This window comes from Macrobrachium rosenbergii, chromosome 11 (genome assembly GCF_040412425.1).
Source record: "Macrobrachium rosenbergii isolate ZJJX-2024 chromosome 11, ASM4041242v1, whole genome shotgun sequence".
NCBI lineage: Eukaryota > Metazoa > Arthropoda > Malacostraca > Decapoda > Palaemonidae > Macrobrachium > Macrobrachium rosenbergii.
The window spans coordinates 19221532-19248338 of NC_089751.1; the positions used below are offsets into that span (position 1 = coordinate 19221532).

The following is a 26807-nucleotide window of genomic DNA, read 5'->3' on the forward strand; positions in this document are numbered from 1 at the left end:
TCACGTTTAGATAGCACATGTTTTGATAAATTAAAAACAGTCACTCTTTCTTTAGCAAAATTTGGAATCATAATACCCAAACCTCTCAATTTCCTGAAATGTCTTTCTTGTATGAGTGAAATAAAATCACCAAAAGTTTTGTTAAAAAGCTTCTTGAAAATAATACTATCTATAAAAAGAAAGAGAATTAAACACTTCCACCTTCAGATTTGAAACATGGTCGTTATGTTTATCAATAGTTTTTGTTTATTGCCTATTTCTATATTAAGCAGAGAGTTGGTAGCGTCTTTGTAAAAATGTGTTTGGTACAAGGATGATTTATACAATTTAAATTTGACAAAATTCGAACAGTTCCGTTACATTGACAATACTGTAAAAAATCTAAATCAAGTTTTGCTTTTTCTAGTTTTTTGTAGCCTTTCTCGAGGTTCCGACATTTTTGTAATAGGTCTGATCCGTATCTACGGCGTATAAGTTGATGAAAATGGTTAAATCCTCTTGATCTGACTTAGAAGTAGGAAAAAACGCATAAAAGAAGCTGCGAAGATCCATATTAAAAAGGGCGGGAGGTCAGCGGTAACGTTCCCGGACTCGAAGTGGTCAGGCAGAAGTATCAAAGAACAGAAGTAGGCGACGGCCAGTGGTATATATTAGCGCGAAGGTGGACCATGGAAACGTATTCATCTCTACATAATTCTTTATTTCCAACGTTTCGTAATAAAAAGCTTTATTACATCATCAGGGAATCTGTTAAATAATGAATAAAACTACTTTAAAAATTGCTCTTAAAATCAATAAAATCCATAAAATACTTCACAGTTAAAATACAAGATAAAAAAAAACGAAAAAACAAAAAAAAACAAAAAGACATAGAAGCAAAATCAAAGACCGCTAACCAACCTTATACCAAGAAGGCAGAAGACAGAATGCATAAGAAAAGTTAACTCAGGTACAGCTGAGTGGAGGAGGTCTGGGTATTTAACTGGGGAACTAGTTGTTTAATAAATAATGATTCCAGGATAGGCAGTTCGCATACATTAATTGTTTGGGCTATGATACAGAAATCGTTTCTATCAATATATGTTTTACAAATTTTCGAATGGTTTCTTATGCTTGAATGCTCGGGATTGGAGAGCCTACAGCCAGTCCGAAAACTTAATCCCCGATGAGAGTCGATTCTGACCCTCAGTAACCTCCTCGTGGATCCGACATATGTCCCAGAGTTACACTTAGGGCAAGTATACTTATATACCACGTTAGAGGTCAAAAGAGGGTTTAATCGATCTTTGTATCTGAAAAAGGAACCAATCCCGAGCATTCAAGCATAAGAAACCATTCGAAAATTTGTAAAACATATATTGATAGAAACGATTTCTGTATCATAGCCCAAACAACTAATGTATGCGAACTGCCTATCCTGGAATCATTATTTATTAAACAACTAGTTCCCTAGTTAAATACCCAGACCTCCTCCACTCAGCTGTACCTGAGTTAACTTTTCTTATGCATTCTGTCTTCTGCCTTCTTGGTATAAGGTTGGTTAGCGGTCTTTGATTTTGCTTCTATGTCTTTTTTGTTTTTTTTGTTTTTCGTTTTTTTTATCTTGTATTTTAACTGTGAAGTATTTTATGGATTTTATTGATTTTAAGAGCAATTTTTAAAGTAATTTTATTCATTATTTAACAGATTCCCTGATGATGTAATAAAGCTTTTTATTACGAAACGTTGGAAATAAAGAATTATGTAGAGATGAATACGTTTCCATGGTCCACCTTCGCGCTAATATATACCACTGGCCGTCGCCTACTTCTGTTCTTTGATACTTCTGCCTGACCACTTCGAGTCCGGGAACGTTACCGCTGACCTCCCGCCCCCTTTTAATATGGATCTTCGCAGCTTCTTTTATGCGTTTCTTTTCCTACTTCAAGTCAGATCAAGAGGATTTAACCATTTTCATCAACTTATACGCCGTAGATACGGATCAGACCTATTACAAAAATGTCGGAACCTCGAGAAAGGCTACAAAAAACTAGAAAAAGCAAAACTTGATTTAGATTTTTTACAGTATTGTCAATGTAACGGAACTGTTCCGAATTTTGTCAAATTTAAATTGTATAAATCATCCTTGTACCAAACACATTTTTACAAAGACGCTACCAACTCTCTGCTTAATATAGAAATAGGCAATAAACAAAAAACTATTGATAAACATAACGACCATGTTTCAAATCTGAAGGTGGAAGTGTTTAATTCTCTTTCTTTTATAGATAGTATTATTTTCAAGAAGCTTTTTAACAAAACTTTTGGTGATTTTATTTCACTCATACAAGAAAGACATTTCAGGAAATTGAGAGGTTTGGGTATTATGATTCCAAATTTTGCTAAAGAAAGAGTGACTGTTTTTAATTTATCAAAACATGTGCTATCTAAACGTGAAGAGTTTCTTTTATCGCTCGAGTTGGAGTTCTGCCTACCTAATTTTAGACCAAATTATATCAAATTTTTTCTCCCCATAGAGTCGATTTTCCACAGGCTAACAGCATTACCTTTTAACGTAAACAAAAGTGACCTTCAGAAACAACTCTTCGAACTGTCCCAGGGTGCATTTAGGAAATTGAAAACACGCTGGACTCCATTCTTCAAAAAAGAAGATCATCACATCCTTAAACAGCTGGCGAGTAGAAAAGATTTGGTTGTTACTAGACCCGACAAAGGGAAGGGAACGGTCCTATTAGATCGAACGGACTATAATGAAAAAATGTTGGCTATCTTAAGAGACCAAGGTAAGTTCACTGAAATTGGAACACCTGATTTTCACAATATCATAGCAACTGAGGACAAAATAAACAGATTTTTACGTCTTTTAAAGAAAGAGAAAATTATAGATGATAATACATACCAAGATTTGTTTGTCACCGGATCATCCTTTGGAGTTTTATATGGTCTCCCAAAAATACATAAGCCTAATACACCTATGAGACCAATCTTGGCATCATATAATACACCTAATTATAAGTTAGCTAAATATTTGGTACCTTTTTTAGAACCGCTGACTAAAAATGATTTTACTCGGCAATTCTTACTCTTTTAAGGATAAAGTTTTATTACAGGACGCTAATTTTAAAATGGCCAGTTTAGATGTTGAATCTCTTTTTACTAATGTTCCTGTGGAAGAAACTATCGATATTATCTTACATAAACTTTTTCCTGAACCAGATTCTGTTTTTAACAATTTTAATCGTACGTCTTTTAAAACTCTTTTTAGAACTGGCAGTGCTGGACACCGCCTTTGTTTTTGATGGCAAACTTTTAAACAAACTGACGGTGTAGCCATGGGCTCTCCTTTGGGTCCTACTTTTGCCAACATCTTCATGTGCTCGCTGGAAGAGCGCATGTTAGATGAATGTCCACTTAGGTTCCACCCACTCTTTTATGGTAGGTATATTGATGACACCTTCGCCTTATTTAAGAATGATTGTGATATTGACTCGTTTTTAGCATATGTTAATACTAAACATAATAACATTAAGTTTACTGTAGAAAAAGAGGTGAACAATCAGTTGCCTTTCCTAGACGTTCTTGTTACTAGGGATAATGGATTTTTTAATACTTCTGTTTTTAGAAAGAAGACTTTTACTGGTTTAGGATCCAATTACTATAGTTCTTGTTTTTATGACTTCAAACTGAACTCTATTTTTACTCTCCTCCACAGGGCTTTTTTTATTACATCGAACTGGCAATCCTTCCATCAAGAAATTGGTTTCCTTTCTGCATATTTTGTGAATAATTGCTTCCCACAGAACTTGTTTTTTAAAAAGCTCCGCATGTTTCTTGACAAACAATTCATGAATATCGCCAAACCTTGTACAGTACCAAAATTAGCTTTTTATGCCAAATTTCCATTTTTACATGATGATTCTTTTCGACAAAGGTTTGTACAAATTGTTCATAAACATTATGGTGCCATTAATCTAAAATTAATTCCTAAAAATCCACTAACGATTGGTTCCTTTTTCAGATACAAAGATCGATTAAACCCTCTTTTTGACCTCTAACGTGGTATATAAGTATACTTGCCCTAAGTGTAACTCTGGGACATATGTCGGATCCACGAGGAGGTTACTGAGGGTCAGAATCGACTCTCATCGGGGATTAAGTTTTCGGACTGGCTGTAGGCTCTCCAATCCCGAGCATTCAAGCATAAGAAACCATTCGAAAATTTGTAAAACATATATTGATAGAAACGATTTCTGTATCATAGCCCAAACAACTAATGTATGCGAACTGCCTATCCTGGAATCATTATTTATTAAACAACTAGTTCCCCAGTTAAATACCCAGACCTCCTCCACTCAGCTGTACCTGAGTTAACTTTTCTTATGCATTCTGTCTTCTGCCTTCTTGGTATAAGGTTGGTTAGCGGTCTTTGATTTTGCTTCTATGTCTTTTTTTTTTTTTTGTTTTTCGTTTTTTTATCTTGTATTTTAACTGTGAAGTATTTTATGGATTTTATTGATTTTAAGACCAATTTTTAAAGTAATTTTATTCATTATTTAACAGATTCCCTGATGATGTAATAAAGCTTTTTATTACGAAACGTTGGAAATAAAGAATTATGTAGAGATGAATACGTTTCCATGGTCCACCTTTAATAATATATATATATATATATATATATATATATATATATATATATATATATATATATATATATATATATATATATATATATATGTGTGTGTGTGTGTGTGTGTGTGTGGGTATGTATATATAAATATGTGTGTGTTTGTATGTATACTCGTACATATATTTTTGTTCTGTCATTTAGACCTGGTAAAAAGTGTTATTCAAGTTCTTCTTGGCCGACAGCAAATTTGAATGTGACTGACATAACATAAATTGTAATAAAGTTCAAGAAAATTCAGAATTCTTGAATTTTTCTTTGTCAAAACAACGAAGTTTGGGTCCAGAAGTTTCATTTTTTAGAGGATTTACAGTTTATTTGATCTTTTGTTAAATTATAAATGTATTTTTCCATCTTCAGCGAGCATAGGAACAGTATTTCTCCGTATATATATATATATATATATATATATATATATATATATATATATATATATATATATATATATATATATATGTGTGTGTGTGTGTGTGTGTGTGTGTGTTTTGTGTGTATACATATATATTTTTTGTTCTGTCATTTATACCTGGTAAAAAGTGTTATTCAAGTTCTTCTTGGCCGACAGCAAATTTGAATGTGACTGACATAAATTGTAATAAAGTTCAAGGAAATTCTGATACACAAACATATCGGTGTTTCAGCAGTATTAGACACTGTACCCTTCGATATAATACACGCCAAGTGAGCATATCATTAGACCAATCACTATGCAATCTGAGTTATGAATATTACCATGAAGTGCTCAGCCTGCGAGCTTATGTGTTGTTTGTTATTTCAGAGACATCTCTGTTATACACTACTACGTGGAGATGCAAAATGGAGCTGAGTACGTTGGCTACAAGTGAGTACGTTTGGCGATAAAGTGTTTCCGATTTTCTTTTGTGTAGTTTTCATAAGAGACTTGAGAATTTTTTCGTACAGAAGATTTTATCTGGATTTTATAAGTGACTTTAAAATTTCAGAGTCTATGTGATATCCTTATCAGGTTCGTCGGAGAAGGAAAAATCTAAATATTCTGTATCAATAGCAGTCTCCTTACATACATTCTTTGGGTTCATACTTTATCGCTGTATGTCATTTTTTTATTGTATGTAATTTTTATTTGTTTATTTACCTGTTTTATTCATTTATGGATTTATTTAATTATATATTTCTTTGTTTATGTATTTATTTATTTATCTTTTGTTTATATTTGTTTACCTCATTTGTTATGTACTGAAGTGCAATTTTAATTTCAATGTCAACAAGTACTTTACTACTTTACTATGTTCCGACATAATATCTCTCTCTCTCTCTCTCTCTCTCTCTCTCTCTCTCTCTCTCTCTCTCTCATACACACACACACACACACACAATACTATCATCTTTTGAAACTTTAGATATTTTTTGAGATGATTTTCATTTACAACGTCATAAGCATAAGCCCTTTCACATTTCCGCCTTCAATACTGTATAGACACCGCCGTTTTATCTGAGATTGCCTGTCATTACAGGGCACATTTGGAGAGCAATTTTCCAACGCTTTTAGTTGGAATGTGAGCTGATACTATCATCACTTTTATTATAGGTATTTTAAAGGATATCTGATTTTTTTCTACTGAGTTGACCTACTTATTTCAGTGCGATATTTTACTTTTTAAATGCCTGCTTTTCTCATCGGACTTTACACAAGTAAATGATTAACCCCCCGAAAAAATACTTCTAAACAATCGGATTTATCTTACATTTTAGGATACGATGTAGGAATATGGAAAATAGTTCTATCATTGATAAGTTAGAATAGTTAAAGAGCAAAATTCATACAAAGTTTCGTAGAGGAAGATAATTCAAACGTAAAATGAGAAACTCTGCGCACATTGACGGGCTTTACATGAAAAAAATATTTCCATATATTTGTTTGGGGTTTGCATCGCTGCACAAAATGTTATTGCCAATTTTCTTCCTTTCCATGTTATTTTTAAATCAACTTACCGTTGCTAAGACAGTATATTACTTCTAAGGATTCAAAGTTCTCAGACTGTGGTGTCAGAATAAATTTGTGCCAGAATATTTGTTAAAAATTCGTCTTTTTTATGGAACTCCAAGAACATTGTATCATCGATAGAATTTATAACTACTGTATATCCAAGTTTCATGTTTCTATCTTTACATCAAAAGTACATATATTTCTTCTTCTCCAAAGCTTGAAAATGCAAATCGCTAGATGTTCTCTAACATTGCTAGATGTTGAGTATTCACTAAACCATGTACACTGGAGGATTTATAGGGGAGGACAACGTGGGCTACTGTTACGAAGCAGTCGTGGGATAAGTTTTAAAATAAAAGGGTTGTTAGAAGTATGTACGTCAAAACCCGAATTATTTTGAACAGGTAAAATGATGAGTAGTTGGGTTTGTATAAACGTGGATGTTAAATATGGATGTATCATGTTTCCATGACTGTTCGAAATATTTATATTTGAAAAATTGGAAAAATCAGGTGAAGAACTGGGGTTGCAGGCGCAAGTTCTTAGGGATATGAAGACAGTCCTGGAAGGAGTGTTGATTATTAATGTTCACAGGAGAGGCAGTGTTAATATGGTCGTAACTACGAGTATAATGAACTTCGTGAGATATTGCAAGCTTTAGCGAGTGAAAAATTTTATGAGAAAGTTGTAAAAAGAAAGGTATCGTGTCATTTTTTTAACATTTTCTCTTTGGATAGTATCAGACAGTTGCATAAAATTTCGTTCTCCAGCTGTAAATTTAAAATATTAAGATGAAAAATAATAGGGATTAGATTCCTTGTTTGAAGATGAAAAATAATAGGGATTAGATTCCTTGTTTGAAATTATTTGATCTATACAGATACACGATATAATAATAATTATGAATAAGGCGCCACTATGAAGTTCCAAAGAGACTTCCTGAGTGACAGTATTTTATTTGTAGGGATGCACAATAAAAAAAATTGTTACAAATTCACAATGTCCCAAAGAGATTTCCTGAGTAACAGACGTTTACTGTCAGCAAACCGGGACTATTCCCACTGCAACTGATTCTATTAGGCTTATACCGAAAGGAAATGACGGGGTTAAATATTAAATTTCCTCTTGAGGGTAAAGCTGAGGCTGTTCGATTACTTACTCTTAGCATTACGGTAATCGTCTAGTGCGTTCATTTTTATGTTTAGTGTTGGCTTATATATTAAATTAATTTTTTTTTAATTAAAATTCCAACTTTCACAATATACCATGATGAAAATTGTAGGAGATATTTCTTTTTTAGAGGAGTTTTACTCCTGACAAAATATCGGTTGCTGTTTCTTGACCTTTAGTCCCGCTGACTCTTTTCATGAAATTCTTCCCAAATTCATCTTTGGCAGCTGCAAATGATGTTGCCATTATACTCAAGAAAGGAATGGGCAGAGAGTCTCTGAGACCAACAATCTTTTACCATACTTGCTAGTGCCTGGGATGTGAAAGAAACCCTTGAAATGAAGATGCAGCATGACCGATTTTAGATTAATTCATTTGTTGAGGTTCCGAGAAGTTAGGATTTTGGACACTGAAACGCCTGACACACAAGTCAACCTTGGAACATGATAAACTGTACCAAGAAGTACTTCTGCGGACTCATTCGGAGTTAGAAAAAAAAAAAAAAAACACGAACACACGAAAATAGAATTATTTCAAGAGTCTGCCATTTATGATAATCTAAACATATACACATGGCCAATTCTAATTACAAAAGAAAAAATATTAATAAATGACAGGAGGTGTCTCTGTAGATATAAATGATGTTTTTTGTAGCCGTGATGTTTTTTGTAGCCGTTGCCTAAAATTTTCATATTCTTAAGAATTCCCTTACATCGCTGTTCATAAGTGTTCGAACTTCACAGCTTCACTCGATTTTTTGTGGCTGCGTAATTATTAGTTCATCACGGAATTCTTATTCATTTTAAAATATTAAAATTTCTATATTTTGATTATATTTACGCAATCGGCAAATGGTAAAGTGAAAAGCAACTAGTATACCAAGAGCAAAGGTGTGTAAATATAAATAAAATATTTTTTTTCAAACAGGCATTTAAAATTTTTTTTATAATCTTAACGCGAGTTTCAAATTTACGTTTCTCCTTCATTAAATAGTAAAACGAATAAAATTAGCTGAGGAAATGCTAAATTAATAGTTTTTCATCTCAGCTTCCCATTCAGTGGAATCCTGATGCCTCGCTTTTCATTTCTCTCGTCCCTTTGAGTTCGTTGACATGCTCGCTGCTTTTTCATTTAGGTAAATGAGAAAGATTTCTTGCTTGCGGGCAAAAACTCTTGATATTCCGGACGTCACTGCAAACGGGAGAGACGGCTATAAAGATTTCTTTATGTGTTTTTGCTCATGTAACATTGATTTCTCTTTTTCCCTATTTTTAGGGTGTTGACGCTGTGAAGAACCTTTTCCATTATCAAATTTCGTGCTTCTTTATTTACCATTAAGATTAAACAAACCAAAAATCAAAGAAAAAGCGCCCACATGTACATAAGGGAGTATAAAAATAATTAAAGAAACCTCATGTAATAAATCTGTGATTTTTAGCGACTCTGGAAGCGCCATAGAGGTCATTCAAATATACAAACCGCAAAATAACATTGTACAACATATTAAGTTATTGCTCCATAATTTGTACAATAATGACAAAAACATAGAAATATGTTGGATCCCTGCCCATGTAGGGATTAAGGGAAATGAAGAGGCTGATAAAGCAGCCAAAGAAGCAGCCCATATGACAAAATGTAAATATCCATATTAATGATTATGTAACACATGAAAATAGGTATTTTAAATAAATGGCAAAATAAATGGGATGAGGAGCCTGAAAATAATACGTTGAAACAAATAGATCATGTTGTTAGAAAATGGAGTTCATCATATCAGAGAGAGAGAGAGAGAGAGAGAGAGAGAGAGAGAGAGAGAGAGAGAGAGAGAGATGCACAAGTAATTCTGACACGTCTGCGAGTAGGCCATACTCGTTTGACACAAGGACACTTAATGAGCAGCCCACATAACCCTGCTCCCGAATGCTCAGAATGCAAAATGATAATAACAGCTAAACGTGTTATGTGATTGTCCGAAATATAACAAACACCGGTTATCAACTTTCGGAAATGGGTCGATTGTCGAAATTTTATCAGAATCGTACAACATTTTCAATTGTCCCAGTTTTAATATTTATGAGGAATAGCCAATTAATTTTTCTATAAAATATTAAGTAATTTATGAAAATACAAACCCACGGGGCAATTAATAAAAAAAATCCGAATTTTAAAAATCGTAACTTATTCTGAGTTCTATTTTCTCTTTTTTGTTGTGCAGAAGTAAACTTGAGTAAATATATTTAATGTGTGCGTGTATTCTAGTGTTGAAGCATATGCCTTTTGCATATTCATTTTTAAAATTTAATTTTTCATTCATCATTTATTCCCAGTGCTTGGCCTATGGTCTAGACCTGGTACTCCATTTCATTTTAATTCTTCGGGCCAACCCTATGAGAGCCGTTAATCAGCTCAGTGGCCTGATTAATCTATTTTAATGATAATAAATGATTGTAGAACCGTCGAACGAATTTCCATGTTGGATTTATTTATTCAGTTATATATATTTATTAATTTATATATTACTGAATGTACACCTTTAATCATGATAAACTTTTCTATATATATATGTTTCATACTTTAGATCTTAGTACCAATAATCTAATGAAAGCACACATTAGACTAACATACACGCACATGCATGTACATGTACAATATATATATATATATATATATATATATATATATATATATATATATATATATATATATATATATATATATATATATATATATATATATATATATATGTACATATACATATATGTATATATATACACATTCATGTGAGTGTATGTTTGTGTATGTATGTAACAGTTCTATGTTATCAAAAGACCGTGTAAAAAATAAATTGTAAAAACATCACATACACATTTTGCTGTACAAGACTTCAGCCGTAATCACTGGTAAAAGTGGAAAGACAGACAGCTGTGGAATAACGACTTTAGCACACTTAGAAATGATTAGCAGACTTAGAGATGATTACCTTTTTTATCGCATAATGGGACGTCGTTCTTTTTTGGTCCCCTAGGGTTCCCACCTGGGTTGACAAACTGTATTCGTTGATGTACTTACTTCAGAATAGGTTTCAAAATTAAATCTTCCGCGTAGAGAATTTCCAGTGGCTCCCTGATAGATTCATATTTTCGGACTGATTAACGATCGCAAATTCCAGATTTGTGCGCGGACAATTGCTGTTGATAAACAGCTTATCTCACTCCAATTTATGTTATGGCCAGTGTCCTGCACATGTATGAAAATAGCCGAACTCTCGGTGCAATATCTAACTGATCGTTTATGCTCCCTTAATCTTCATGAAATAGGTGAACCAGTCTCCCCGACTTAAATTTTATGGCAGTCATTGCATGGTGTTTTGTAAACAGCGGAAAATAAATGGATTATCTGATTTGTGGTGGTCAGTTACTCTTTTGAAGGTTTATTTTGTTGGTAAAGTCTGTATGTTTGTTATTATAGGAACTTTTGTAATATATTCTGTTCATTATTTGTTGACATATTTCACAAAGTATTTCCTTTAGGGAAAAATCGAGTTAGTTGACATATTTTCTCAAATCCTATTCTGTATATCATCAATACGAGCATATCTTAAATACCTTGAGAAACGGGTGTTAGCCAATCTTAATCTTTACTGAGGTATCGTGATAACTTAGGAAATGAATCGAACAAGCGACGGATGGTGGTTTCCCATATACAGTAAAAGCATAAATTGTCTGTTCTCCTATAATCAGAACTTTTAGGAATGGAAATTTATCGTTTTTTGTAATGTAAAAAACCTATGAAATTTCTCCATCTATCGTCCCGGAGCATGAATATATCGTCAACATATCCAAGTCACATCAATGTTTGAGGTTTAATGGACGGAAAGATTTCGGTTTCGAAATATTCCAAGTAAAGATTCACAATAAAGGGAAAGATGAACATTAAAAGAAAACTTTGTTCTTTCTCACGGGTTTTTCAGTTTTACAGATTTCCTTGAGCCAAGGGAAATTGATCTCTTACTGTTTTAATATTCAACTTAGGATGAGTGGCTTTCTCTTACTGTTTTAATATTCAACTTAGGATGAGTGGCTTTTAGGAAAGGTGATAGTAACTTTGCAGCCATTTTAAAAATGTATACATGAAAGTGTGCCTATTGCATATGATACAGTTTAGAAGGGTTGCATCTTCCTTTGCCTTTAGGAGGCCACACAAAGAAAGGAAAGGGGGACCTATGATTTAATATGATGCCAAGAAACAGATATTGCTTTTATCCACCGCTATGGTTCTTGATGGTTTTAAAAGCAGACAGATATATTTTTTGGGGTCTTTCGTGTATATCTAAGTATTATTGCTGCCAAAACTAAGCACCGAGGTAATCTTAAAAAAGAAACTCTGTGTTTGACATACATTTCCTAGAAACTGCTAGTGTGCCTGAAAGGGGTTTTGGTAAACATCTCGGAGCAAAACAACGTAAAAATAGACTCCCGAGAAGGTCATAAAAGGCAAGCTGGGCGATGTTATCATTACAAAACTTGATTATGATAGAAAGTCGTAATTTTAGATAGGGAGGCGCACATCAGTAAGTCTCATGAGTTATTGAATAACAAAGATGCCTTTGAAATACTAAGTAGAGACCTTTGAGGTTTCATATTTACATAGTTTTCAAGTCAGCAAAAACTTTATAACTTAATAAAGAAAAGATTCCGATTTTCTAGAATCATTTAAAATCCATCTGGGTGTCAATGGGAATCCAATTAAAGACGATTTTATTTCAAGACCTCTTCTCAATCAAGAGTTTAAAGGGATCAGGCACCCCAGTGGTCAGCACAGGTGCGAACTGATGAGGACCAAACAATCACTAACATTCGTTATCAATTTACAGCGTTGGTAATCAGTTATAATTGGTTGATTTCGATTTTATGATCTGACCCTGTTGTCGACAAAGATATGTATTGCGGTGCCCAAATAATTTCTCATCTCTCTTGATAACTGAGTAGATAAATTCCATTCCATCTATATATATATCAAAAAATGTGCTTCTCATTCTTTGCCGGGGCGGATATATTTATCATCTATAATCAGTGGATTATGTGGGGCCGAATATTTGAAAAATAGAAGACATTCGTGGAGTTGAAGAGTTTCCAAGGTAATACACCTTGGTGCTGCAGTACTAGTTCCTATGGGTTTACTATTCATTCTATGATAATAAGAATCACCCAGCTTGTAATGTTAGCAGTTCACGTCGAAAAAAGAATGTATACTACAATAAATATCCGATATTTCTCACTGAAAAATTCAGTATTTTATAGAAGCTAAAGCATTATTTCCTATTATTAGATATTAAAATGACAAATAAGAAAAATACAATTGAATTATTTTATTTTTCCTGCATATTTTGATATTCAACATCATCATCCACATCGTTGCAGCCGTCCACTTCTTTATTCTTCTCCTCCTATTCCTCGAGAAATCATCAACGCCGGCACTAAAATCGACCTCAGCTTCGTAAACTTTTGGTTGGATAAGCTTCGGCTCACGTTATGAAGTAAAAAATACTGAGCCTCATCACACAAAAAGACGATACCTTTATTATTTTTGGCGCCTCTAAGTATTTTTATTACCATTTTTTTACGTTTTCTTTATGAAAGAAAGCCAAATAAGATATCTTTTTAATTATTTTTTTTTCTCTCCTCCTGGACTTTGTGACACTGTTTTATACACTAACGGTAGTTAGACTAAATAGCGAAGTTAGATTTACAATGTCCTGACATTCTACAACTTAGAAGGCTATATTTTCATGTGTTATGAAATAACATGAACATATCAATTAAATTCACGTGAGTATTTTTGAAACACTTTTTTTGGGGGGCGGGTAAATGAATGTAAAGTTACTTTTTATTGTTTCCTTTAAATCTGTCAGTGTTCTCCCCAAAGAGAAAACTAAATTTTTCACAAATTAATGAAATTTGCCAATCGATATTATTTCACTTAAATGATTCTGATAGGAGTACAGCAAATGCAACGATTATTCAATAATCCTTATAATCCCATATTCAAAGCCACCTCGTCGTAGTAGGGCGGACCCTTTGGGGCTTCCATCGATAATCTAATTTAATCGACTTATCGGAAGTCATTAATTTCAGCTTATGGATCCATAGACATCATGATGATGAAAGGTAATGTAGCGGAAGAAAATTAATTTGATGGTAATCCTTCTTCTGGTGAGGGGGTTAGTTTTCTCATAGAATGATACTATGCTACTATTCACAATGAATGTGAAATACACATAAATCGTAAAAGTCTCGACAATAATAGTGCTCTAGGTAGGGAAATCCTTATTAACACTTGCATCTCATATTTATTTACACTTCCTATTTACAGCATTACTTTGACAATAAGCTAAAATTAATTTAGTATTCGCTCTCTTTAGCAAAAACAAAGTCCAGATGTTGAAAAGGTAGAAAATAGATAATTTTATATTGTCACCGTGAACAATTAGAGAACTGGATTCACACATATTTTCTTGAGGGTTTGTGGAATATTCATTGGATTCTGTGATGTCTAATAACGAGTCCATTATTTTTTTTTTCTACAAATACGGAAGTTTGTCAGGTAAAAAAAATAATTAACTGGCGAAAAATGAATAGCTAATTCAATGGATATTCCTCCTTATTCAACCCGATATTCTTATGTGCTAATGCAATCGAGCACAGATTATTCAGCATTTGGAAGGAAGGCATATGCCGAAACGCTATCAGTAATGATGAATACTGCTATAAGTCACTGCTTGAAATTACACGGCTTGCAACAGATAGACCTTTTGAAAATGCAATATGAGAGCCTGAAAGCTAATTAGTGGAGAACATGATACCTTAGTTGCTTTTCATCTTTTGCTACACTTTCCTTAAGTGAACATAGCGTTGAGTAAAACTATTTTGTAATGTTCAATTAATTTGAAATTGATCTTTGCTCATTCCATGTTTTATTAGTTTTATCAAGTACTATTGTTGAATTTTCAGTATGTCAGTTACACGCTGTGAACTCTATATTTGTGGATGAGGACATATATATATATATATATATATATATATATATATATATATATATATATATATATATATATATATATATATATATATCATATAAATATCTTATTATTTTATGACTGAAGAAGATTGTACGATTGATGTAAGTTTGATTGGAGAGGATGTTGCAAAACTAGAGCTGTCAATATAATTAGGACCAATAAGTTTTAAAAGAAGGAAATGAAAGGAGATTCTGAGGACAAATTAATGAAATATGGCCTAATATCAAGTACATGGAAGTTAAAGATCTATATGGGTGGTTACAGAATGGAAGCAGTTAATTAGCGTAGGAATTTCAGAGGAAATGCATTCTACTTAATTCCTTGGCTAGATTCTACATTGTGTATCTCGAATAGATACGTATTTCATGGTACTGGGGCAATGCTGCACAGTTCCAGCAGCAGTATGACAGTGGGAATGGTGCTCCAACAGTTCGCCACTATAATTTTCCACGTCCTGGTTGTCGACTGTAGAGAGGTCTAAGGAGCCTGAAATTCGAGAGAATATATAGATAAAACTTAAGTAAATTATCAAAAAAAAGTAATGGTAACTCAGTGCAGTGTTTTGGGGTTATGGAACTGTAGGATTAAACTATGAAGGTTGATAAATAATGTGACATAATCAAATTAATGAAGATTTTTGTGCATTCAGAAAATATTATGTCAAGGTATAACAAAAAGTCTTTGGTTACTTATTCTTTCTAATAGAAAAAATTGTTTTCTTAATATTTTTAGAATAAAAAAGTGTTTTTACTATCAGAAGATTAGTTCGTCCTATTATACTGCAATTCATTAAGAGAGTTGCTCAGCCAAATAAAAAATGTCTGAATGCGATTTTTTTTTGGCTGATCCTCACTGAAAACTTTAGAGAAAAGCAATCAGGTTAGGAATGTAGAAAACGTAGGCAGATACTGATCTGTTTTGTCATTTTCCGTCTGACTCCCTCTCGGAAATTAGTCAGTTAAAAGCATTTCCCCTGAAAAGCAAAATTAGGTTCATCTCTGGAACAGACACTTTAGGTGATCATAGAGGTAGAATCAAAGGGTGAACCTTCCTGATATTATTTGACCCTTAATCATTTTTGTATCTCATTTCCTATTTGAGTGAATGAACAAAATCTTTCTGCATACACTTAGCTCTACCAAGACGATGACACTGAAAGATGCAGACATATTGGAAATGAACTTCGTTTCCATAATCCGCACTGGAAAGGCATTAACAGATTGCTGAGCAACCTCTCCTTTAATGAAGAGAATTGTGGATATGGAGGGCGATAAAAGAACAAAGTTTTAATGTAATGAGATGAAGTTTTTGCATAGGGAAAAGTGTATGCGGAAATAGGATAAGTAGTAAATGTTGAAAGTAACTAAAAGGAGCGATCACACCATTTTGAAAAATTTTTGGTCGTATAGAAAACATTGGGTACAGTAGGTTGATTAAAAGACTATATAATTCCGAAACGCCAGGTTTAAGAGAAACAGGAAAGTATAATCACTAGATTATTAGAGTGCTTGCAAAAAGGGAATGGTGCAATATGTGTAAACAGTTTACCGCAATACTGATGAGGAGGAAAGACCCAAATGACTTCAGAAATCTTGTTTAAATGATCATTATCATTAAACTTAATTCATTTTTCATTTTAAATTATTTCTAATTCTATCTTTTTTATGGCATTCTTTCCATAGCCTTGATTTTCTAGCCTACATAACATCATTTCGCGCTGTATGGAAATTTATGAAGTTTTGCTCTTTGCCAGTCACCAAATAAAGTGAAAATACAAAAGTGAACGTTCTGATATTTTCCAGTTTCAGTACTCAAGCTCCAATTGTTCGAAGTACAAAATCTGGATTTTCTACGATATCTTCACCCCAGTACCAGTTCTTTATTCATTAATCTATATATATATATATATATTTTTTTGTTTTATTAGCCGTTTGATGCATTGTTTTTCTCTATCCCACCCATTCCAATTCCTCTTTGCTTTCTTATTCACCGTGTCACTCAAAACGTTACCGTGAGTTTTCCGACATCCTCATTCTTATCCTTTCTTTTCCACTTCTTACGACATCACTTTTACTGTTCCCCTTACCCCGCCTTCTACAGTACTTCACTTTTTCCCCCTGTTCGTGCTACTCCTCCTCTTCCTCTTCTTCCCCTTAGCAAAAAACAACTTCTTAAAGAAAATCAAGTCTTGACAGGGTTAGTGCTCTTCTCTTTCAACTCGTCTTTCATTTTATTTCTTCCTCTCCTCTTCTTTCTGGTCAACGAAAATTTCCTCTGAGGCAAACCAACAGAAGCAGGAAACCTCTCAGGTACGAGGGCTTCTTGGAACAGAATTTAATGGAACTATGCACTAAAGGAGAGTTAAAGGCCCGACTATTTCGCAAGAACCTTAGGAGTAAAAGTTATTCTTTCCATTCTGTTATTCTGAGAAAAGGGGTGTAATGATGGTGTATATTATTATTTTTTCAATATTATTCGTTTCCTCACTTCATTGCTTTCATTTACGCAGATTTACTTGTGTCGGCTCTTCGTCGTGAAAAATAAAATTTTCCATCGATATTACAACATTAAAAACAATTACTGCTACTTTTTAATCAACTGTTTCTCACGTTTCGATTAAGTTGATTTTCCAAAATGATATTAATACGTAAATAACTGAACAGTAAATTTATGAATAAGCTATTTTATATCACCGAACAAAGTACAGTAACCAAATTTCTATCTTTTTAGGATTCCGCAGTTCTCTTTTTTTTTTTTTTTTTTTTATTGAATCGTCAAAGTAAGTTACTTTCGATGAAAGTCTTACTGTTAATGAACTGAAAAACTTTAAATTAATTGTTTTGGTAGAGTGAATCGAAGCAAAATAAAAAAATGCTGGCGTATGCTATGTGGAGGTTGTTTTTAGGTGAGCAGCCTTTTCAGAAAAGGTGTAAGTAATGAAAGATGACATCAGCGAAAAACACAAACGGAAATTTCTCGAGAGTAAATGTTCTAACGATAGAATATTTAATACATTTAATTTGTTATGAACAAGAGCAACATTCTTTGCCTAAGAAATATCTAATAAGTAACAAAGGTAATTTTAGAAGAGATCATTGCAGAGATATTTTACCATACAAACTGCAGAAACACCGAGTTGCTTAACGAAGGTGAAATGAAGAACAAGATCAGCCTAATTATAATTTTAGAGAGCAAAACCGCCAACAAGTGAAGCCATTGTGGTTTTTTATTCGTTTTATTCTTACTGAAAATCAAAGATGTTTTAAATTGGTGAAGTAAATATAAAAAAAAAATATTTAAGTAAAAGACACGTTTCTTCGTATTTAGTAGTTTTTTCTTATTTATCTGGTTTCTATCTCTCTCTCTTTCCTTCTTCATTGCGATAGGAGCAATTTCATGAAATGAAAACAAGGACCTAAATATTCAAAGGAAATAGACAGTATATTTAACGATAATAAAAATGTGTTAATACTTTTTGGAATTTGATAGCTATTGATATCACATGTTCCTAATAATGATAATAATAATAAAGGAGATGGTGAAAAATTGTCTTCAGGACAGAAAGGAGATATGGAAATTATACGAGATGATACCATGTCAATCTTCATAATGTTTACTTGAAAGTTTTTTTTTTTTTTTTGATCTTGCAATGGATAGCCTCTTTGTCTCAAATTTCTGGCATCACCACGCCTATTTTGTCTAAATGGCATATTTATTTTTTATGGATGCCTCATTACTAGCTTTTGAACTCAATAATCTCCTCCCTTTTCAAGGCTTTGATTACGCATCTATGCACGGCTGTTAAAAAAAAAAAGGAACATAGGATAGGACAAAGTTTAACATCAGTATGAATATATCAGTATTTTGTATAGAAATTTGGAAGCTAATTTCCCCCGTAATTTTAAGTAATTACTGTGCACAGTTCTATGGTACACCAGTATTTTTCATGAAATTGTTGTCGTCAGGGTAAATAGTCCTCATAGTAGAAAATTGCTTTTGCAATCCTCCCATAGTAAAGAATGAAATCATTAAAGTAAAATTCTTAATTAAATCAAGCAAATTTGGTTGAAGCATAGGTAAGGCTATATACCTCTCATCGGCATAGGGTAAGGAAAGGCATCATTTATCAAAGACACAGAGAGAGAGAGAGAGAGAGAGAGAGAGAGAGAGAGAGAGAGAGAGAGAGAGAGAGAGAGAGAGAGAGAGAGATAGCAATGAACTGACTGTTTTGAGTAATAGAGCAGAAGATTCTAATTTAGGGTAGCGTATTTGCTGTCAGAAAAATATGTAGGATACTAAAATAGGGATATAATTTCCAGTTCGTTCAAAGTGTCTACCTTCGTTAGTTTTTAGAGACACAAAAAGCGAAAGATGCACTGACAAAATGGAAGGAATTTGGAGAAGAAAGTTAACAGAATAGTGGCCATATATATTTTTCAGTCTATTTAAAAAAAGCGAAAGTAGAAGTGGGTATTCTAGGCAAAAAACACGTTACAGAAAAAAATGCGAAGAGAAACATCATTTAAAAATGAGAAGTTAGAAAAACCTAACGAAATAAAAAAAAGGGGGGGCGCGAAGAGTGGCCTGGCATTTCCTTCGGAAGCCCTTCAGTGTTTAACGAGGTTTCTTGAATAGTAACTTTTCTTACCAATAAAAAAACTTTTAAACACTTGTTCTCCCCAGTCATGTTCAAGGCGCAAGAAAGTTATGAGGCCTTTAACTTTAGAACTAACCGGTTGTCTTTCTGTCATACAGAAGAGATGAAGAGCAGGGGACGAAATGGAGGCTGAATTACTGGGGTCCGACGGGAAACTTTTCAAGGTGTTACTGATACCCATTTGCGCTCGGTCGTCCTACTCTGAAAGTGAACAGGAACTATAGACCATTTATCCATTAAGGCCGACAATTATTTATTGGATAAAATGCAGAATTTTTCAGGAGAATGTTTTAGGCCTTATATCAGCTTAAAATAACTATAATTTTCAAGACAGTAGGTTATCCTGCCACTTGGCACAGGAATCAGCAATGCAAATACTTTTTTTTCACAGAAGAAATTACTTTAAACATCCCATTCTTATATTATGTAAATACCACTCCTACTGTTTTCTTTGTTATCAATAATGCTTATTTTGCTGAGAGCATTCCTCATTATTTTTTCCATCGTGTGATACAAAGTAGTTACAATTTTTTCCTCAAAATCTGAATTCAGATCAATCACCTGTACATTGTTCATATGCATTAAGGCAGCTCACCTGACATTTCAAATATAAGGGCACAAAACACGTCTCACGAAAGTGAACTGTACGTCGAAAATTTACACAATAACCTGCGTCCCTTTCAAATGCGTATCAGTGAACCTTCTGCTATTCTGGCGGACGCATTCTTAACACCAGGTGATATACAACGTGGCACTGTTCCATATTTTGCATTGTACAAAATGTATGGTGAATTTCAGCAAAGTGATTTTATTTCCAAGTTTTTTGAAGAATATCCATGGATTAAAGACTAGAGCACTGACACTCCAAGCAAAAAAATAACTACCAAAATTTCTTTGAACAAATTAGGACAATTTCACATAAACAAAAATAGGAAACTCATATTCCTGCAAAAAATAAGTCTTATTGTTGAGGAATGTGTACTGTATATGCATTCAGCTTCATTCAAAACGTTAGAAAGTTAGATGATAACCATTAAAATTTTACTGAATTTTACTCCAATCTCAGTTAAAAATCCGTCATTGTCGTTGCTTGGGTCCTTCTTTCAGCCCACGCCCCTTCTATTTCTGTTTCATCTACCTTAAATTCTAATTTAGATTCATCTACTTCAATTTCTGTTAAATTCATCTATTGAAGCTATCAACAGAAAGCTTATGCAGAAAAAAATCCTTCTAGGAAAATGCTTAAAGCTACGTATTATTTCATCAAGCGATGCTTCAGAATTCTGGTCAGTGTCAGTCGTAGGATTGTGTATATAAAACTTCAACTTGCAAATTATCTTAGACTAGAATGCTAATAAGTGTGCACGTACTCACTCACATGCAGGCACGCACACGTACATGAATGTGCATACTCTCACATTTTTGTGTATATCGACATGATCAGTACAAAGATTATGGTCATATGTGTTGTGGACAGGAGCCCGTAAATATGAATAAAGACACTTACTCTTGTGCTCGCATACGCACCCAAATAAGAAACATTTAAATGTCTATATAATTAAGCATCTTTTACGAGACATCCCTAACAAATATATGTTGTATTTCCGTTACGAATTATTAACAAACAATCCACAATCGTCATACATACATGTAAATGAAAATGAAATGCTATCTGCTACATAAAGTTTCGTACATTTTCGATAAATAGCAGTAATATCCAGCAAATCTCGTCGCTCGAGCTACATTACCCTTCAACGAAAGGAAAAATTGCGTGCAACCAGAAAAGTCGCCTTTGGCTCCATGACAGGTTAAAAGACAGGAAGGGGAAAGAAGCTCCTGCTTATCGTTCGGGGGGTCTTCTTGAGAAGATGGAGAAAGCCTTAAAAACACAACAAAGGGCATAACAAACGATACTGCGACGGATATATTGTTTAACAGAATATTATTAGTAATAATAATAAGAGAGAAAAATAATTAAATTTGAATAAAGATTCAGAAATATTCAATATGAGATACACAAAGAAGAAAAGTTATAGATTTAAAATAGCTAAATTTGTGCGTTGCTATTGCAGTAAGATGCAGTTCCCTGGTAATAGTTTCAAAACAACACTTTTCCTTGACAAGTGGTTCTAAATTTCGTCTTTAGGGATTCTTAATACATTTACTTGTTTTTCTTATTTTTATTTATCTCTGTTTTGGTCCTATACTGATGTAGATATTCAGAGCAGTAAAAATTAAAATGATTAATTAAAGAATCTGAGAACCTTATAATATCACAGATGCATTATATCACCCAATTTACTAAGATTTAATACCGTATATTCTGTTTTTAGGACATGGATTGATTAAGCAAATTATCAACTGTAATTAATTGATCAGGAAAATATATGAATAGATATAAATGTAAATGTACAGATTATAACAAGACTTTCTCATCTCTCTCTCTCTCTCTTGCTCACTGTTTCTCTCTTTTCTAACAATATACTGATTATGGTCATAAACAACTATCTTTAACCACATAGCCTACTGTTAACGTATTAGGCTGTATCGGGAATTCATCACACTTTACTCGAAATGACATGCTAATGGAATGCTTTCAATAACACTAACAGTTAGTGGGAAGTCGTTGTCAGGATCTATAACTCGTGTATCAATCTAAAAAAAAAACTTACAACACTAAAAATTTACATGTTCAGCCGGATGATAATAATAACATTTAATAACAATAAAACATGTACTTGTGAACAACTCTTCCTACAGTAATAAAGAATGTATATAAGAAATTCCATACAAGTGTTGTGATAACTTTTATGTTAGTCACACTGGTAAAAACACGAGAAATGAGAATAGAAGAACATAAAAAATGTATAAGCTATGCACAGGTGAACTGTGGAATTTTTGTGCATGTAAGTGAGAACAGTCATACAATTAAACGGGGAACGTCAAAAAAAAGTAGTATGTTCTAATAATGCATTGGGAAGGAATATTACTGATTGTAGTTTTATATAAGAAAGTTTCAGTCATAACGAATATTAGCCAAGGCGTTTATAGCCTTGAGCCTGTAATTTCAAAAGAAATTTGTGAAATATTTAAATTTTAAGTAAGGTAGTAGATACGTATTGCATAAGGATTGTCGTATTTATAAACCTAGTACCTGTACCCCTTTGACACCTGCCAGGTATTGGGGTCGTCTCCAACGGTGTGTACGTTTGTCCATATTATCAACCTAACATATATTTATGATTTCTATCAAGTCTTCGTCAGTTTAAATGAAGTCGAAACCGGTCAGGATCTAAGCCCAGCCTCTTATGTTTCCACTTGTGGTGATGTGTGATAAATAAATCTCATGTAAAAGTGATAATATACATACATATATATATATATATATATATATATATATATATATATATATATATATATATATATATATATATATATATATATATATATATATATATATATATATATATATATATATATATATATATATATATATATATATATACACACACACACACATATATATATATATATATATATATATATATATATATATATATATATATATATATATATATATATATATATATATATATATATATATATATATATATATATATATATATACATACATACATACATACATACATACATACATACATACATACATATTCATATATGGCCATATATATATACATACAGTACATATATATATATATATATATATATATATATATATATATATACAGTATATATATATATATATATATATATATATATATATATATATATATATATATATATATATATATATATATATATATATATATATATATATAGGCCTATATATAAAATTTATATATGAAATAGCCTTTCAATGTTTAACATTTGCATATCTCAAATATTAGTAGAGAAAAGTGTGCCCAAGAAATTAAGAAGAACGAAAGTTAAATTTTAGTTTAGTTCATTTGCTCAGCATTTAGCTATTAGAGGGTGACCACTGGAACCTGATGTTAAATGGAAGCAGGATTTACGCTGTTTAGGAGAAGAGGTAAATACAATGTTCAAATTGAATCTCATCGGTTTTAATTTACTGAGAGAGCCTGTGAGAGTGGAATGTCAAGTATATGAGCGCGTGTACTAAGGACCACGGTTTAATTAGCACGTCTTGATCTCAAAGCCCAAGCTATTATGATTAATAGGATATTATCTTCGAGAAGAATTATCCCTTTTTTTTATTCCGTATAATGCTTTAGGCAGAGGCGATGTATGGACGAGAGTGATGTCTTTTTTCACTTATATCGAGACTAAGAAAGAAAGACTTGTTTTAAACCATGAGGAGGAGACTTGTCATAAAAATGGTAAATTTCGTTCAATAGAAATTATAAAAATATGTAGATAAAAACCTTCATAGAGAATTGTTTCGCAAATCCAAAAACTTTCATATAGTTAAAAGAGTGCTTCAACAAGAGATTATTGTATTTCAAATATATATAATTATAAATCTTCGCATTTGTAGTGTTCTCTCAAACAGAAAATTGTAGGGAAGATGCATGTAAATGTAGCATCAATTAGCAAAAGCAAAACTGAGTATGATGAAGTACAGCAAGATTTATGAGTAATAACAGAAAATGTTTATGCTAATATTTTACTTTGAAAACACCCAACATTAAATCTAATAAAATGTTAACAATTATTCTCATAGTTTTGTTTACAATAATATCTAATCTCTGCAGCGTCAGTTATTACCACTCCATATTTGCTCGTTTGGTGGAAAAAGATCTTAAACTGCGCATGTAAAAATTATGTTTATAGAATTTTTTTATTATTTGTATTCTTATTTATTCAGGAATTTATCAACTCATTATTTTCTTAGTTTTACTCTAAGTGATAAACATTTTTTATTACCCTTGGCAATATCCCTACGCTGCGTTATTACGAAACCAGTATGGCTAATGTTTGATCTAAATCTTAAATAACGATGGATATCCACAAAAATTTTACGCCTCTGCACATATTTATCTGTTCATCAGAAGTTTGCGTTCACAATGAGAGTTAAAAAAACTTTGTCACGTTTTGTGTTTTTATACCAGTTTCTAAATTACTAATTAATCGGAACTGCAGCAGCAATTGCAAAAGTATTGTCCTGCATTGAATGGCGAAGTTGTAAATAAACCTTTGTTTTTGTAATGCCTCCCCAGTTACCAATAAATGTACTTATATAGACTGACGATTGGTATTCACTTTCACCGATTTCAGTATCACATAGCCATAATTTATTATATAAGGCTGTATGTAAACTACCCAGTCTTTTACTATCACTCCGGTGAAAAAATAAATTTTTATGATGATATACTTTCAGGATTTAGAAATGAAGTAACGGTCATGCAGTCGTTCATTCTGGACGACAACGATCCTCCTTTACTCAGTAAATGAACGTTGTTCATTGAAGGTAATTAAAACTGAACTCTTGGGACACACTCCCTGAAATAATAATTTCGGCCCACGTATTACGAAAGAATAAAAAGACACAAATAAGATTATATTATTTAAACCAATTTTGGCCAAGGTCAGCTCCACCGAACCTTTTTTTTCTGAGCTAATTCATATGAAAAAAAATGCTTACTTTTTAATTTGGCATTAATCTTCTTTCAAAAGTCACGAAACAAGATGATAATTTTTAGAAACCTGCCTTAATCTTCCAAATACCCTACTTACTTTTCCCTACTATTTCAACTACTTATAATCCAACGATGCCCTCAGGGTAGGTTAGGTAACGTAAACGCTTACTGTTTTGCAAAACTTTCTATAAGGTCTCTTTTCAATATTGTGATACAAGAAAAGTTCTTCCTAACAGGTCAGAACGTATTGGAACAAACTGAACCTGGAACATTGTGACTTTTTTTTGATACTGAATTCTTTTGGACACAGGAAAATAACCGTTTATTACTTATGTAAAGATTATTATAATTGGAATAATTATTAGAGAATGAGGGCTTACCATTTAAGAAAAAATCTAAATTATGTTACTTGAGCACGGATTATTTTTTATATTTGGCATGTTTGTTATCTTTTGGTATTAGCTTTTGTATCAAAGCTTTGTCCTAGTTTCGGTATTTTCGCCGTCAGTATAAAAATGCTGGACATTCCCATTCAGTATAGCCATCCTAGACATTCCCATTCAGTATAACAATCCTGGGCATTCCCTTTCATTATAACAATCCTGGATACTCCCATTCATTAGAGCAATCCTGGACATTCCCATCCATTATAACAATTCTGGACATTCCCACTCAGTATAGAAATCCTGGACACTCCCATTCAGTATAGCAGTCCTTGACATTCCCATTCGGTATAGCAGTCCTGGAGATTCCTATTCAGTATAGCAGTCCTGGACATTCCCATTCATTATAATAATCATGGATATTCCCATTCAGTATAACAGTCCTGGACATTCCCATTCATTATAACAATCCTGACATTCCCATTCATTATAACGATCCTGGACATTCCCATTCAGTATAGCAGCCCTGGACATTCCCATTCAGTATAGCAGCCCTGGACATTCCCATTCAGTACAGCAATCCTGGACATTCCCACTCATTGTAACAATCCTGGACATTTCCATTCACTATAACAATCCCCTGGACATTCCCATTCAATATAACAATCCTGGACATTCCCATTCATTATAACAACCCTGGACATTCCCATTCAATACAACAATGTTGGACATTCCCATTCAGTATAGCAATCCTGGACATTCCCATTCAGTATAACAACCCTGGACATTCCCATTCAGTATAGCGATCCTGCACATTCCCATTCAGTATAACAGTACTGGACATTCCCATTCATTATAACAATCCTGGACATTCCCATTCAGTATAGTGATCCTGCACATTCCCATTCAGTATAACAGTACTGGACACTCCCATTCATTATAACAACCCTGGACATTCCCATTCAATATAGCAATCCTGGACATTCTCATTCATTACAACAATCCTGGACATTCCCATTCAGTATAACAATCCTGGACGTTCCCATTCATTATAACAATCCTAGACATTCCCATTCAATATAACAATCCTGGACATTCACATTCAGTATAACACTCCTGGACGTTCCCATTCATTATAACAATCCTGGATATTCCAATTCAGTAGCGCCATCCTGGACATTCCCATTCAATATAACAATTCTGGACATTCACATTCAGTATAACAATACTGGACATTCCCATTCATTA

At 32.9% G+C, this 26807-nt stretch overlaps 1 long non-coding RNA gene across 1 annotated transcript in view; it reads left to right on the plus strand.

The window, feature by feature from the left end:
• Nucleotides 1-26807, plus strand: part of LOC136843217 (uncharacterized) — a 316585-nt gene that overhangs the window by 245993 nt on the left and 43785 nt on the right. Inside the window, exon 4 of the long non-coding RNA XR_010854484.1 lies at nucleotides 5463-5525. This is a non-coding gene — a long non-coding RNA (uncharacterized lncRNA). The remainder of the gene's footprint in view (nucleotides 1-5462; nucleotides 5526-26807) is intronic.